Source organism: Leopardus geoffroyi, chromosome B2, assembly GCF_018350155.1.
Source record: "Leopardus geoffroyi isolate Oge1 chromosome B2, O.geoffroyi_Oge1_pat1.0, whole genome shotgun sequence".
Classification (NCBI taxonomy): Eukaryota; Metazoa; Chordata; class Mammalia; order Carnivora; family Felidae; genus Leopardus; species Leopardus geoffroyi.
Genome location: NC_059332.1, coordinates 8022442 through 8036067, shown reverse-complemented (window position 1 = coordinate 8036067; position 13626 = coordinate 8022442). Strand labels below are relative to the sequence as shown.

The following is a 13626-nucleotide window of genomic DNA, read 5'->3' as shown; positions in this document are numbered from 1 at the left end:
AAATAATGAAATGAAAGAGAACAAATTCATAGGCAATCCATTTTGTGCTTCCAGCTTTCTTGGGCTGGGATACTATTCTTGTGAGGTGCCCAATTTCCCTGAAATCTGTAGTGGGGGGGGGGGGCAGTACAACAAACATGCTGTGATCAATGACTGTCAGACTTCTCCCTTTTAAATCAACTCCTGTCTGTCTTTGGAGATAAGCTGTTGTCTTTCCTGTCTGTACATGTGCATGGACTCTCTTTCCTGAGCCAGTTTCGAGATGTCTGGTGAAAAGGTTTGTAATGACTGCTTCTTCTTCCCTCCCCACATAAATGATCTGCTTAGTGTAAGACTTAGGGTCCTCTGTTTTTCAGTTGACTTTTAAGCATCAGGCAACGTGCTGCTGAGGTGATCTCATTCAGTTCCCCGGCTTAAATACCGTCTGCTTGCTAATGTCTCCCAGTCCAGACTTCTACATAAACTCCTGCTTCTCATTCACTATCACCCACTAAGACATCCCATAGGCATCTCAGACCTCACATGTCCAGAACCTTGATTCCTGGCTCCCAATCAGCAGACGTGTTCTTCCTGCAGCCTTAACGCATCTCAGCAGATGTCAATGCTACCTCCCTCCTCATTTGTTTAGGCCGAGAACCTTGGTGTCATCCCATCTCTCACTAAGTATATCTAATCTATCTGCAAAAATGATTGGTTCCAACTTCAAAGAACATCTATCCCCAATCTAGTCGTTTCTTACTGCCTGTGTGTCTGTATCTGGCCCAAGGGACCCTTTGCCTCTTGCCCGGTTAAATACAATAGCTTCTTATTCTTTCTTTCTTTCTTTTTTTTTTTTTTTTTTTTTTTTCTTAAAGGTCTTACCCTTGAGTAATCTCTACACCTAACATGGGGCTTGAACTCACAACCCTGAGATCAAGAGTTGCATGCTCCACTGAAGGAGCCATGCAGGTGCCCCTGAACGGCAACAGCTTCTTAACTCATCTTCCCGCTTCCTCACTTGTGCCTTTAGCATTGATATTCTCAGCACAGCAGCGAGAGGAGTTCTTTCAAAATTGCTGCTCTGCTTAAAATTGCCCAAAGTATTCCCTTCTTAGAGTCAAACCAATGTCCTATGGACAAGAAGGCCACACTGATCCTCCCAGTGGCATTCCCTGTCCTCTTCCTCTCTCTCACTGGGTTCCAGACCCACCGCCCTCCTGGTTTTTCCATGAGCCCACCAAGAATTCTACTGCATCTGGGTCTTCACACTTGCTCTGCCCTGCTCAGACTGCCGTTTCCCCAGAGAGCAGCCTGGCCGCCTGGCTCGCTAACTTCCGGTTTCTGCTCAAACATCAGCTCGGCAGCGAGGGGGACCTTGACCCAAAGGTTGAGCAGCACTTGGAACTTTCCACGCACAACTCTCCATCTGCCTTCCTTATATTATTTTTCTCCAAGGCGTTTTCGTGGATACGATTGTATTTGCTGGCTTTCTTTTGTCTCTCACTGCAGGGATGTGAGGTTTATGAGGGAAAGGGCTTTGTTTTGTTCACTCCTGTATCCCCAGGGCCTGTATCAATGACTGATAGATCCCAGGTGCTTAGTACACATTTGTGAAACGAATGGCAGCTTTATATTCCCTTTAAATGTTACTTTTGGAGGAAACCTCCCATGATCCTCTAAGTCTGGGTGGAATGTCCCTCTACAGCTGTTTCCAGTAGTGTTTGCAAAGTGGTCAGCACACTGTCCACACTCAAATATTTGTTAAATTGAATACACACGCACATACATACACACACAAGACAGGATTATAATTTAGTGAGTTAAAATTCACGTGATACGGAATTAACTATGTTAAAGTCTGCATGCAGTTCAGGGGCATTTTTTATATCCATAATGTTGCGAAATCACCACCCCTTTCCAGTTTCCAAGCATTTTATCAACCCAGAAAGAAACCCCACACCCAGTAAACAGTCACCCTCATACTTCAGCTCAACCCCAGCTCCTGGCAACCACTAATCTGCTTTCCATCTCTAGGGCTTTATCTACTCTCAATATTTCGTGTAAATGGAGTCATATACACTTTGAGACCTTTTCGGTCAGTGTGGTTTAACTGTATGTGACTTCGAAAGGTTTTATATCAGCAAGACTTTTTTTTTTTTTTTTAATTTTTTTTTCATTTATTTATTTTTGGGACAGAGAGAGACAGAGCATGAACAGGGGAGGGGCAGAGAGAGAGGGAGACACAGAATCGGAAACAGACTCCAGGCTCTGAGCCATCAGCCCAGAGCCTGATGCGGGGCTCGAACTCACGGACCGCGAGATCGTGACCTGGGTGAAGTCGGACGCTTAACCGACTGCGCCACCCAGGCGCCCCAGCAAGACTATTTTTAATCCTTTTGGCATGTGTGGCCATAGGCTCAACGTGTATCTCTTTCCTTCAAGGACCTACCACTTGAAACGGCCAACAAATAAACTCACGTGAAACTTTCTTCCAAGTTACCACTGGTAATTGACCAGAAGCCTTTACTTGTGCCGTGGCCAATCGCTCAAGCCTTCGTCTCTCCCCCAGCACCCCCACCTAGTGTCTCCCATTACGCCTCTTCTCAGGGTTTACCATGTGTCCCACCCCTTTCTGCATGCTCACTGGGATGAAAGTGTTGGCAGTAAAAGACTAAAGCTGAGGGGCACTGCCGAAAGTCCATAAAATCATGAAAGGTAGGGAAAATCTGTGTAAGAACTTGCTCCCCGAATCCAGGAATCTTTTTGAAGCTTAAAGGAGCCAGTTTAGGGGAAAAAATAAGAAGTTCTATTTTATGGAGCAGATTGGATACATACAAAACTTGTTACCCTGGTGAAAAGATAAATAGCTTTAGGGTTTAGACAAAGATACAGACAATAAATCAATAACAGACAGTTGAGAGGAAGCAGGGGACAGGAGTTAACATCCGAGGGCAATTCCCATTCTCGCCCACAGATACCCCTGGTTGGGGCGCACACGGGGCCGGCAAGGGCGGGCCCCACGGTGACATGTTAACGGCAGCCTCCTGGACTGATCGACTGGACTGTCTCTTCCAAACAGACCTCTCTGGAATTGCAGTCAGCTTCAGATTTTCAGAGCCTAATTTTGCAAATTCTCAATGAACTTGCCCTTGGGTTGAGCATTAATGTGTTCCTGAGTCTGAGCTATTTCAGAGCCTGGAGGTGACAGCATGAGAGAGGGAGGCAGAGGCATGGAGACCAGTAAATTATTTCCCTTGTTACCGAGAATGAACTTGAATTTTATCTTGGAAGAGGCAAAAGTAAAGTTCTGGGTGACCTCAGGTTTTCAATAGCCCAGTTAATTAACAGGGAACATTTGAGAAATAGCCCAATAGTTTCAAAACTTTAAACACCTTATTGAAGAAACAACACTTCCATTTTCCACTCTGACTTCAGCTTATGTTTTTGCTTTTAGATTTTGTAGTAATTTACAATTTGCAGGCAAGACAGTTTGTAGGCTGTACCCTGTTGTACATAACTCGCTGTGCTAGAATATCTCAACACCGCAGTCTGAGATGGACCCCAAAATATTGCTTTTTTTTTTCTTACTGGACCAATGTTAACATGTATGGTTAAAACTGAGGCATGACAAAGTCTCCCTGAAACAAATAAATGAACAATAACCAAATATTGTTTCCTTTTGCCAGTGAAAGTAGCCGGCTGGATGGACCAGCCAAAGAAAACTAAAACCAGTGTGATGAGATTTATTTTCAAAAGCTCAGACCTCTGAAATAGGCAATTAGAAAAACAGGAGTTTTGACTTCTGAAATTGAGAGTTGTGCTATTTTTTTTTTAATTGGGCGATATTTAGTGTAGAAGTGAAAATAACATCAAGGCTTCAGGCACGATGCAGAGATTATTAATCTGAGAACAAAAGGCACTTGGCCAGTTAAAATAATAATTTTAAACAAGGACTACAACTTTCCCGGCAAATGGCTGGAACCCAATTAGGTCTTTCCAACTGGAGTTGTAGCTCGTCCCCCCAGATGATGCGGTTTGGCATAATACAGAATGAGTAAACTTTCTTCGGAGGGGAAAATATTCTCAAAAGAAAATAATGTCATGAGGAGCGTGACCTTAGCCACTATTCATGAATGGGAAGGTGGGTTTGCTAGTCAGAGAGGGCATCTACCGAAGTCCGGGGGTTGGACGTCACTTGAGGAAAGGCAACAAGTCAGAAGACAAATGTTTTTGATTTGTGTGGTTTCCAGTAGGAAGTAATTCATCAACTCACACGGATTTATTTAGGATCTACTTCATGTGTAGCCCTGTGCCCGGGCCTGTTGGTCTGCAGGAACTTACCTCATTCAGGGATCCTCGCACTGTTCAACACCAACGCCACCGCCATCATCCACGCAGGCAGCGTGTAACGAAAAGTGTGTCAGGCACTTTCGGTGCGTTCTTTGAATGTTAGCAAATCCCCTGCACCGGAGACACTGTTTTGCTCATTTTGCAAATAGGAAAAGTCACGTTCGAAGAGATGAAGAAGCTTGCCCGGCGTCTATTCCCAGTGGCAGAGTGAAGAGGAAAGCCCACGTGGGACCACACAGCCCTCTCAGTGTACCACACTGAATGTCTGTGCCTAAGTGTGTGAACGTGTAGGGTTGTATGAAACATGAGTTGTTGAATTCTGGGCAACTGTGGGCCATTGGTTTGACCAGTTTTCCCTAACTACAATAAAGACCAAGAAGACAGAGTCAACATTTTCCGTTTGCATCCATTATTCAGTTAACAGAAAGGTAAATCAGGTGGTCGTATCTTAGTCCTCATCACTCAAATAATTAACACAACCATCTTAAGTTGAAAACCCAAAATTTTATATAATTTAATATCTATAAATCTTATTAGAACTTGCTGAGTTTTTAAAAATAATCTGTTAAACCTCGTTCGTTTTCGTTCTCAATTATTTTGAGGAACTTTTAGTTCAAAGCCAGCAGAAATTTATCTTTTCCACAAAACAACTTAGAAACTTTCTCCCGGAACTTCCATTTAGCCATATTATCCATATGTGTGACAGCTTTTTTTTTTAAGTCATTTTGAAAGTCGACTCTAGAGCTTTAAAATTTTTTTTTTAATGTGCTACCTATAGCAAAGGCAAGGGACAAAAGGCACTTCTTAATCAAATAGCACCTAAAATCATTTTCTTTGCATCGTGGCTAAACTTTGTGAGACCTAAAAATTTTTTTAGAAGGATATAATTCACATACCATTAAATTCACCCTTTAGAGTGTGCACTTCAGTGGTTTTTGTGGGTTTTGTGTTTTGAGAGAGAGAGAGAGAGGGAGAGCATGGGGAAGAAGGTGAGAGGGAATCTTTTTTTTTTTTAAGTTTATTTATTTATTTATTTTGAAAGAGACAAAGAGAGTGAGTTGGGGAGGGGCAGAGAGAGGGAGAGAGAGAGATCCCAAGCAGAATCCACGCAGTCAGCACAGAATTTGCCTACCCGGATCTCCATCCCACAAACTGTGACATCATGACCTGAGCTGAAACCTAGAGTTGGACGCCCAAATGACTGAGCCACCCAGTCCCCCTCACTTTCTATTGTAATACTGCTACAAACACTCACGTATAACTTTTTGTGTGCAAGTCCATTTCCAGTTCTCTTGGGCATATACCTAGGAACGAAATTGGTTGGTTTAAACTATGTTCAGTTTTTGAAGAGCTGTCACACTGTGATTTGTACAGCAGCTATACCTTTGTACTTTCCCACCGGTAAGGTGTGAGGCTCTGATTTTTCCACATCCTCCCTGACACGCGTTGTTCTCCTTTCTATTGTAGTTTTTCATTACAGTCATCACAGTGGGTAAGAGATGGTATATCACTGTGATTTGGATTTGCATTTCCCTGATGAGTAATGATATTGAGCACCTCACATGTTGGCCGTTGTATATCTGCTTTGGAGAAATGTCTGTTCAGGTCCTTTGCCCATTTTTAAATTGTGTTGTCTTTTCATTGTTGAGTTTTAAGAGTTTTTTTTTTTTTTAAATATATTCTAGGAGCGCCTGGGTGGCTCAGTCAGTTGAGTGTCCGGCTTCGGCTCAGGTCATGATCTCACAGTTCATGGGTTCGAACCCACATCAGGCTCTATGCTGACAGCTCGGAGCCTGGATCCTGCTTCGGATTCGGTGTCTCCCTCTCTCTCTGCCCTTATCCCATTCACATACTGTCTCTGTGTCTCTCAAAAATGAATAAACGTTAAAAAAATTAAAAAAATATATATATATATATTCTAGATACTAGCCCCTTTGATATGTGATTTGCAAATATTTTCTCCTATTCTTTAGAGTGTCTTCACTTTCTTGATAGTGTCCTTTGAAGCCCAAAGGTTTTTAATTTTTATGAAGTCCAATTTATTCACTTGTTCTTTTGTCATTTATGCTTTGGTATCATGTCTAAGAAACCACCATTGCCTAATCCCAGGTCCAAAAGATGTATATTTTCTTCTCAGAGTTTTAGAGTTTACTCTTACATTTAGGTCTTTAATACATCTTTTTATATGGCATGAGGTAGGGTTCCAACTTCATTTTGTTTTTCTATCACTAGAATTAAATGTCTTGGTAGAACAACAGAGTGATGACAAGCTCAGGCTCCAGCGTCCAGCTGCTGTATTGTAAAACAACCTCCCTTCTCCAGTTACAAGATGTGTGATCTTAAGGAAAGTTCCCTCATTTCTCCATGCCTCACCTTTCCCGTATGTAAAGGGGGATAGGCAGTAACCACCTCACTCGTGTGCATTAAAATCAAATTATAGAATTGTCCTGAGAAACAGAGTCTGTGCATTTAAAGTGCAGATGCACAGTAAGCATTGATTGTTAGTTATCGTCATCACTGGCTCTGTGAACTTTACTTACATTTAGAACTATCCCATCATCTCCTCTGGGTATATCTTTTCACTAGCAGACTTGATAAGTGTCTTATCATGAATAAGCCTTAGCAGATAGATTTTAATGCACCTTGAATGTTCCAAGAGGGTTGGATGTGGGCTGAATTTAATTTTTTTTCATGTTTATTTATGTTTGAGAGAGAGAGAGAGAGAGACAGAGCGTGAGTGGGGGAGGGGCAGAGAGAGAAGGAGACACAGAATCCAAAGCAGGCTCCAGGCTCTGAGCTGTCAGCAATGGCCCAACTTGGAGCTCGAAACCACGAACTGTGAGATCATGACCTGAGCCGAAGTCGACACTCAGCCGACTGAGCCACCCAGGCACCCCAGATGTGGGCTGAATGTATTGTTGTAGCTCACCCCAGAAAGAAGCAAAGTATTTGGCAAAAGGCATTTCCAATCTTGTATAGAACTTCACACAAATAAAGAGACTAAAACCAAGGCAAATACATCAGTTCGCTAGGACTGCTGTAACAAAGTCCCACAACCTGGATGGTTTAAAGAATAGCAGTTTATTTTTTCACATTTCTAGAGGCTAGATGTTTGTCTTTAGTTTCTTCTGTTACCCTTTTTTGGTGTCTCCACCCCTCCCCCTCCCAACACTCCCTCCTTCCCCCAGCCTCCTCTGGGGAACAGTCCTCTTATCCAGCTGGCATCATTTTGATCACATAGAACATTAGACACAAAAGCCTTATTCTTACTAATGTGCAAGCAACTTAAAATGTTACCTGTTCATGGGGCGCCTGAGTGGCTCAGTCGGTTGAGCATCCAACTTAGGCCTAGATCATGATCCCGCAGTTCGTGGGTTCGAGCCCCGCATTGGGCTCTGGGCTGACAGCTCGGAGCCCGGAGCCTGCTTCAGATTCTGTGTCTCCCTCTCTCTCTGCCCCTCCCCTACTCTGTCTATATGTCTTAAAAAAAAAAAAAAAAAGTTACATGTTCATGCAACAGTGGACTTCTTACCCAGATAGTACCACCAAACCATCAACTGTGTGTATTTGACTCCCAACAGGAAGAAGCTCTGGAAAGCCAACCTTATCTTCAGACACTGCCAAGGGAGTGACCCTCTGCTACCCGTTGCCCCAGTGCTTCCTGCGAAACTTTGCCTCGTGTCCAGGGCCTGGTGTGGCCCTCGTGGCCGGTCTCCGCTGGACCCCGCCACACGGCTGAGTTCAGGTAGGAACCGGAAGTTACTTCTTTCAGGGGTACATTTTGATGCAGAAGCAAAAGCCATGACGAACTCTAAAGCTGATGTATGCGTTGTGAAATTCAGACATTTGCAACAAGCCAGCGAAGGAAATGTTTTGGAGAGAAACACATTCTTTTTAACTCTCTAATCATCTCACGTAGGCAACTGACTGCCTTCCTAGAGCATCAGTCCTACTGAAATGAGAGCCCCTTAATTCAGGTGGTTTGTGGAAAACATTTACCAGGAAACCTTTCCGTTCACATAACAAGAAGCTCTCAGGTAATTTAGAATTACTTGTTTTCTAATGTAAACTCTGTATTCTTAAAAAGAAAAGACAGAGGTTTAGTGTTTCCTGAGATTGGCTTCAGTTAATTAATACATGGTTGCTAACTTCAACTAGGGGAGCGGGCAGGGGGTAAAAGTGTTGCCTTAGGGAGACTTTTGTCAAATGGATAATTCAAAAAAGTCATTCCTTTTGAGCTTAAAGCCATTAACTCCTCTAGTAACCAACTGTGAGAGTTATGTTTGAGCTTGTCTTGAAAATTACTTAAAAAAAAAAGAAAAGGAACAGACAAGGGGCTGCTGACTTGGCTGACAGTTTATTTACACATCTTAAACAAGAAGCTGCATATACTTGTTTTAAGATCTGTTTGGAATACTACCGGCACTCCCCAGCAGTCTTCCAGAAGAGTCCCTCTATGATCAGGGTCAGCGCCTGCTACCCTGAAGTTGCTACGGACCCTAAAGAACTCCTTCTTTTTTTTAACCCAGAGGAAGTAATATTCAAATGTTTGTTCTTATATACTCAATCAGTCGAGCGGATCAAATCAAAGGGAACTCTTTTGGGACAGGCTCACTATCTGGTACCTTGTTCAAAATGTAGCAGCTTAGTTCTGTTGGTTCTAAGTCCTGGAACACTTAGTTCTGTTGGTTCTTTTTGGTGTTGATGAACCTGAGGAAAGGAGAGAGAATTCCAACTGGGGCAGTATGGAATGGGGGGTATTTCCATTTGCTAGGGCTGCGGTGACAAAGTATCACAGAACGGGTGGCTCGAATAACAGAAATTTATTGTCTGATGGTTCTGGAGGCTGGGAAGTTCGAAATCAAAGTGTCAGTGGGGTCGGTTCCTTCCAAGGCTGGTGGAGAATCTGGAGCTGGTCTCTCTTCTTAGCTCGTCGATAGCAATCTCCTCCCTAGGTTTTCCCTCTCTGAGTGTTCCTGGGTCCAAGTTTCCCCCTTTTGCAAGGACACCAGTCATACTGGGTTAGGGCCCATCCTAATGAGCTCATTTTAACTTGATTGCCTCTGGAAAGACCCTGTCTTCGAATAAGGTCACATTCTAAGGTACTGGGTGTTAGGACTCCAACATATGAATCTCAGGGGTACAAAATTCAACCCATAATTGGGGAGCAGAGGTGTGGCATTTAGCAAAAACCCATGTGAGAACCGCATGCTGCCGTAAACGCACTGATCCCGGACAGCCTCACCTGCTACACTCAGGACAATAACAAATGCTTTCAATGTCTCAAAGACAAGCCGTCTAGAAGCAGTCAGATTAAGTCCTCTGTGTTCCTGTGTTTAAAATCGTGCTGTGGTCTCTTTCGTTATTATCCAGGGGATGCCTAGAACAATATGTCTTTCGCATTGGGTCTGGAAGACAACTCGAATGATACTTTGTTAAGATGCCATGCTTTGGCAGCCAACTGATCTGCTTCTTAACATTCGGATTCGTGTGGACACATCACTTAACGTCTCTGTGTTTCTTTTTCCTTATCTGTGACATGGCTTAATAATACCCACCATGGGGCTGGACGGTCAGATGACGCCATGCGGGTAAGCTCTCAGTTTAGGACCTGGCCCATAGTCAATGCCCAATAAATGGTCGTTTCTACTACTTTATTTTTGTATTTTTGGATCATTATACACATCCAATTGTGGATCGGGGCCAGATCTTCGGTGTCCACAGACTGAGAGTAGGAGGCGAGGGTCACTTGTCATGAAAGGGAGCCTTGTGAGTCAGAGGGAGGCTTTACAAGCAGGGTGATGCTGAGGAGAGGGACATGATAGAGGCTTGTGATGTGACCCACACTCCCCAACATCCCGTATGTATCTGTAAACTGCAGAAATCATAGGATTGTTGATACGACTGGATTTCCTGTGGAAGTTGGCATGAAATGAAGCTTGGCATGAGTCTGGTATTGACTACAGGGTGGAGACAGAAAGTCAGAAGGGAGTAGAGACAGAGGACTCTGTAAGTAAATAAGATCGGAAATTCACAGAATATGAAACCCTGTATTATCACCTACAAATAAATGAATGCATGAGTGTGTGAAGCCCGTGTGGTTTCAGGTATGATTTTCTATTGCTGTAAAATCAGAAAACTTCCCACAATCTGGTCGCTTTCGACATTCTTCAGTATAATTAATCTGTTGCATAATTACCCGTTTTCCTTCCTAAAGCCCATTTTCTTGGCCTTGTTTTAGATCACCTGGTCGTTTGCCTACTGGTCTTTCAGCCATACAATTAATTAATCTCTCTGTGAATTTTTCCGCCATATAGTGAATGCAATTATGCCCCTTGCTTTCTCTGTCTTTCTGGCTACTAGTGATCACTTACAGTCCGGTTGGGGAGACTTTGCGTTGGCTGGAGAGGTTCACCCAGCAGGCAGTTCAGCACCATCCGAAATCTTCCTCTAAACCACGATCCCCAGCCTCATTTACCATTAGTCCTCACAATAAACCCTCCAGGTAGGGCAACTAAGTGACCTGTTGCTCCCTGAATTCCCATTTTCCATGTTGGTTTATCTCCCTGGAATAATGTTATTTATCTCCGTCTCTTTTGCACACTCCCCCCTCCCATGGCATTTTCATCAGATGCCATCACGCACCTCGTCTAACAGTATCTTCAGCCCTATTCTTAACTGCATGGTGAGACTGTGGCTCTCCTCTCCTCAGAGCCCGGTTCACTGACTGACGTAGAGGGGGAGCCCAACACAGGGTTCCATGAAGGGGTAAATGAATGAACAGAAATGAATAGTAACAGGGAAAATCCGAAACATCAGATAACCCAAAAATAATCTATAGGTTCCTTTGGTATGTATTTTATACACACATTCAGGGAACATCAAACACGAAACTTCAAATACAGCAATGAAGCCAGCCTGTGCAGATCCCACTTGGGTGGGGTGGCCTGGAAAAAGGGTGGGAATCCTAACAGGAAGGGAGGAACCTCTCCCCAGCCAAGTGCCCTTCCCTAGCCTCTGTGGCTTATCTAGAAATCAGAGAGACTCCAAATGGCTGAGAGCTTAAGGGCACAGGGCTGGGTAATTAATAAATGATTGTAATGCCTTTAGAAATGAAAGTCCTATGGAAACACTAAAGTATAATGACACAAAAAGAATCATCTTCCATTTTCTTCTTTAAAGATGTAAATGGCATACTTGAAAAACAAAAACCCAAAAACCTGAAGTGGTTTGAAGAAACAGCACTAGGTTTAACAGGGACACGCACGGAATGATCATGCAAACCCATTCGGTGTTCTAAATGCAGTCACAGTGCTGACCATCAGCCCTGAAAACAAATTACAGTAGCTAATGACAGGGAACAGTAATTAGGATGTTTTTAGAAAATTACTTGGAAGCAAAATTGTCAACAAAGACCACTCCAATATAGCTGTAAACAGCTGAAATAACAGAATAATTCAGTGACCTCTGCCCCAAGCAATATGACGAAGATGTAAAACACATCCAGGGGCCCAAATAACTGTCTTTCAAGTCATTATGTACATTGTTTTTAACCTCGGACTCTGTGGGCCGTTCTAAATGTGGTGGGGAGCCAAGTGCCCTTGAACCGTTGTGTCGTGTGCTAAGCCTTATCCTGGTTCACTCGTATATTCTGGATAATCCTCCCTTTCTCCTCTCCTTTGCGTTTTTTTGTTATCTTTGGCATTCATTTTTGAAAAACATGTGCCTCACTTGGAGCGAATCCACGAAAGCAAACAACCTGAAAACTTTCCAGACAGCCCTGACTGTTGCGAGCCACAGGCAGCCCCGCTCCGGTGGAACGCAGCTCCCACGGCCCGGCCCGCAGTGCTGCCGAGACCCTGGCGGAAGAGTTTCTCGTTGGCTCTAATAGCAACTGACATTTACATATCTCCGCGTTAATTCCCACCCCCCCAGACTGGTGCAGCTCGCGGCTGCGATAAGCAAGTGGGGGGACGGAGGGTAGAGGCAAGAAGGGGTGGGTGGAGGCGAGTATGGAACAGGAGACAAGCCTTGAGATTGAAAAATGTTTTCTTAGTGCTTCATTTAGTAACACAGCAAAATGAGGGAAATTTGAGGAGCGAGTTGCTTTGATAAATTGTCACTTTTTTTTTTTTTTTTTTTCCAGAAAAGCTTGAGTAGATCTCCTCATTTACTGCCTGTTAAGGAACAGTGAGCAGTTCCTTACAGGGATACGTGTGTGTGCGTGCAGAGTGCACACGTGTGTGTTCAGGCAAAACAACCAAAAATATATTTTAAAAAGAAACCATATTAAGTGGAATCCTTTCCAAAATGTGCATTCCACATGCTTCTCTGACTAGATAGCCTCCCAAGTAGGGTAAGTGTGTTGCCATTGAGAGCTCTAGTCATTATTAGAGCCAACTGCCATAGAAAATGCTGGAATATAGTTATGCTCGGAACCCAGTATTAAATCGTTTTCAATATATTTTGGTCTGCTTTGGGGTTGTTTTTTCTACCTCTGGACTTTACTGTCAGGCTGGCAGATGTCACTTTCTGCAGCCCCATCCACTTTTCAGTTTCCTGGACTAGAAATTCTAGCTTGTTCGAATTATGGCAACAATGAGCCTACCTGGCTCTCAGTAAGTACCTGTGAATAACGCATAGGGGCATTGACAGTCATTTTGCTTGTAAGAAATTTTACTTTTTACTTTTATCTGTTTCCTGACCACATTCCAGAGATTTAAGCTGATTATCTAAATGGGGTGTCACTGAAATTAATAAAAGGTGAATTTATAGCATAGGATTTAGGCAGCTGATAGAGATTTATATGAAGTGTTCAGAATACACATAACTTTGTTTCAGTTCTGTGGCCCTTAGTTTCATCTTTCCAGGAATACACAATATATCCAAATCATATTATTTTTAATTAATTTAATTTGAAATTTTTCCACTAATACAACTAATATAATTCTACTTGCTATACAGAGAAAAGAAACAACCAAAAAATTCCGTATTCCTATTACCCTAACACTACCATGCTTTGCACTTGGATATATAGTTGACCCTTGCACAACATGGGGGTTAGTGGCAACAACCCCCCACACAGTCAGAAATCCGCCTATAACTTTTGACTCCCTAAAAAGTTAACTGCTAATAGTCTACTATAGACCAGAAGCCTTACTAATAACGTAGTCAATAAACACATATTTTATGGGTTTTTTAATGTTTATTTTTGAGACAGAGTGAAAGGTGGGGGAAGGACAGAGAGAGAAGAAGACACACAATCCGAAGCAGGTTCCAGGGTCTGAGCTGTCAGCA

General features: G+C 43.1%; 1 long non-coding RNA gene across 1 annotated transcript in view; it reads left to right on the top strand.

Moving 5' to 3' along the window:
• Positions 1-13420, top strand: part of LOC123607967 — a 43023-nt gene extending 29603 nt beyond the window's left edge. The window contains exon 3 of the long non-coding RNA XR_006717014.1: positions 7911-13420. This is a non-coding gene — a long non-coding RNA (uncharacterized LOC123607967). The remainder of the gene's footprint in view (positions 1-7910) is intronic.
• Positions 13421-13626: the final 206 nt, after the last annotated feature.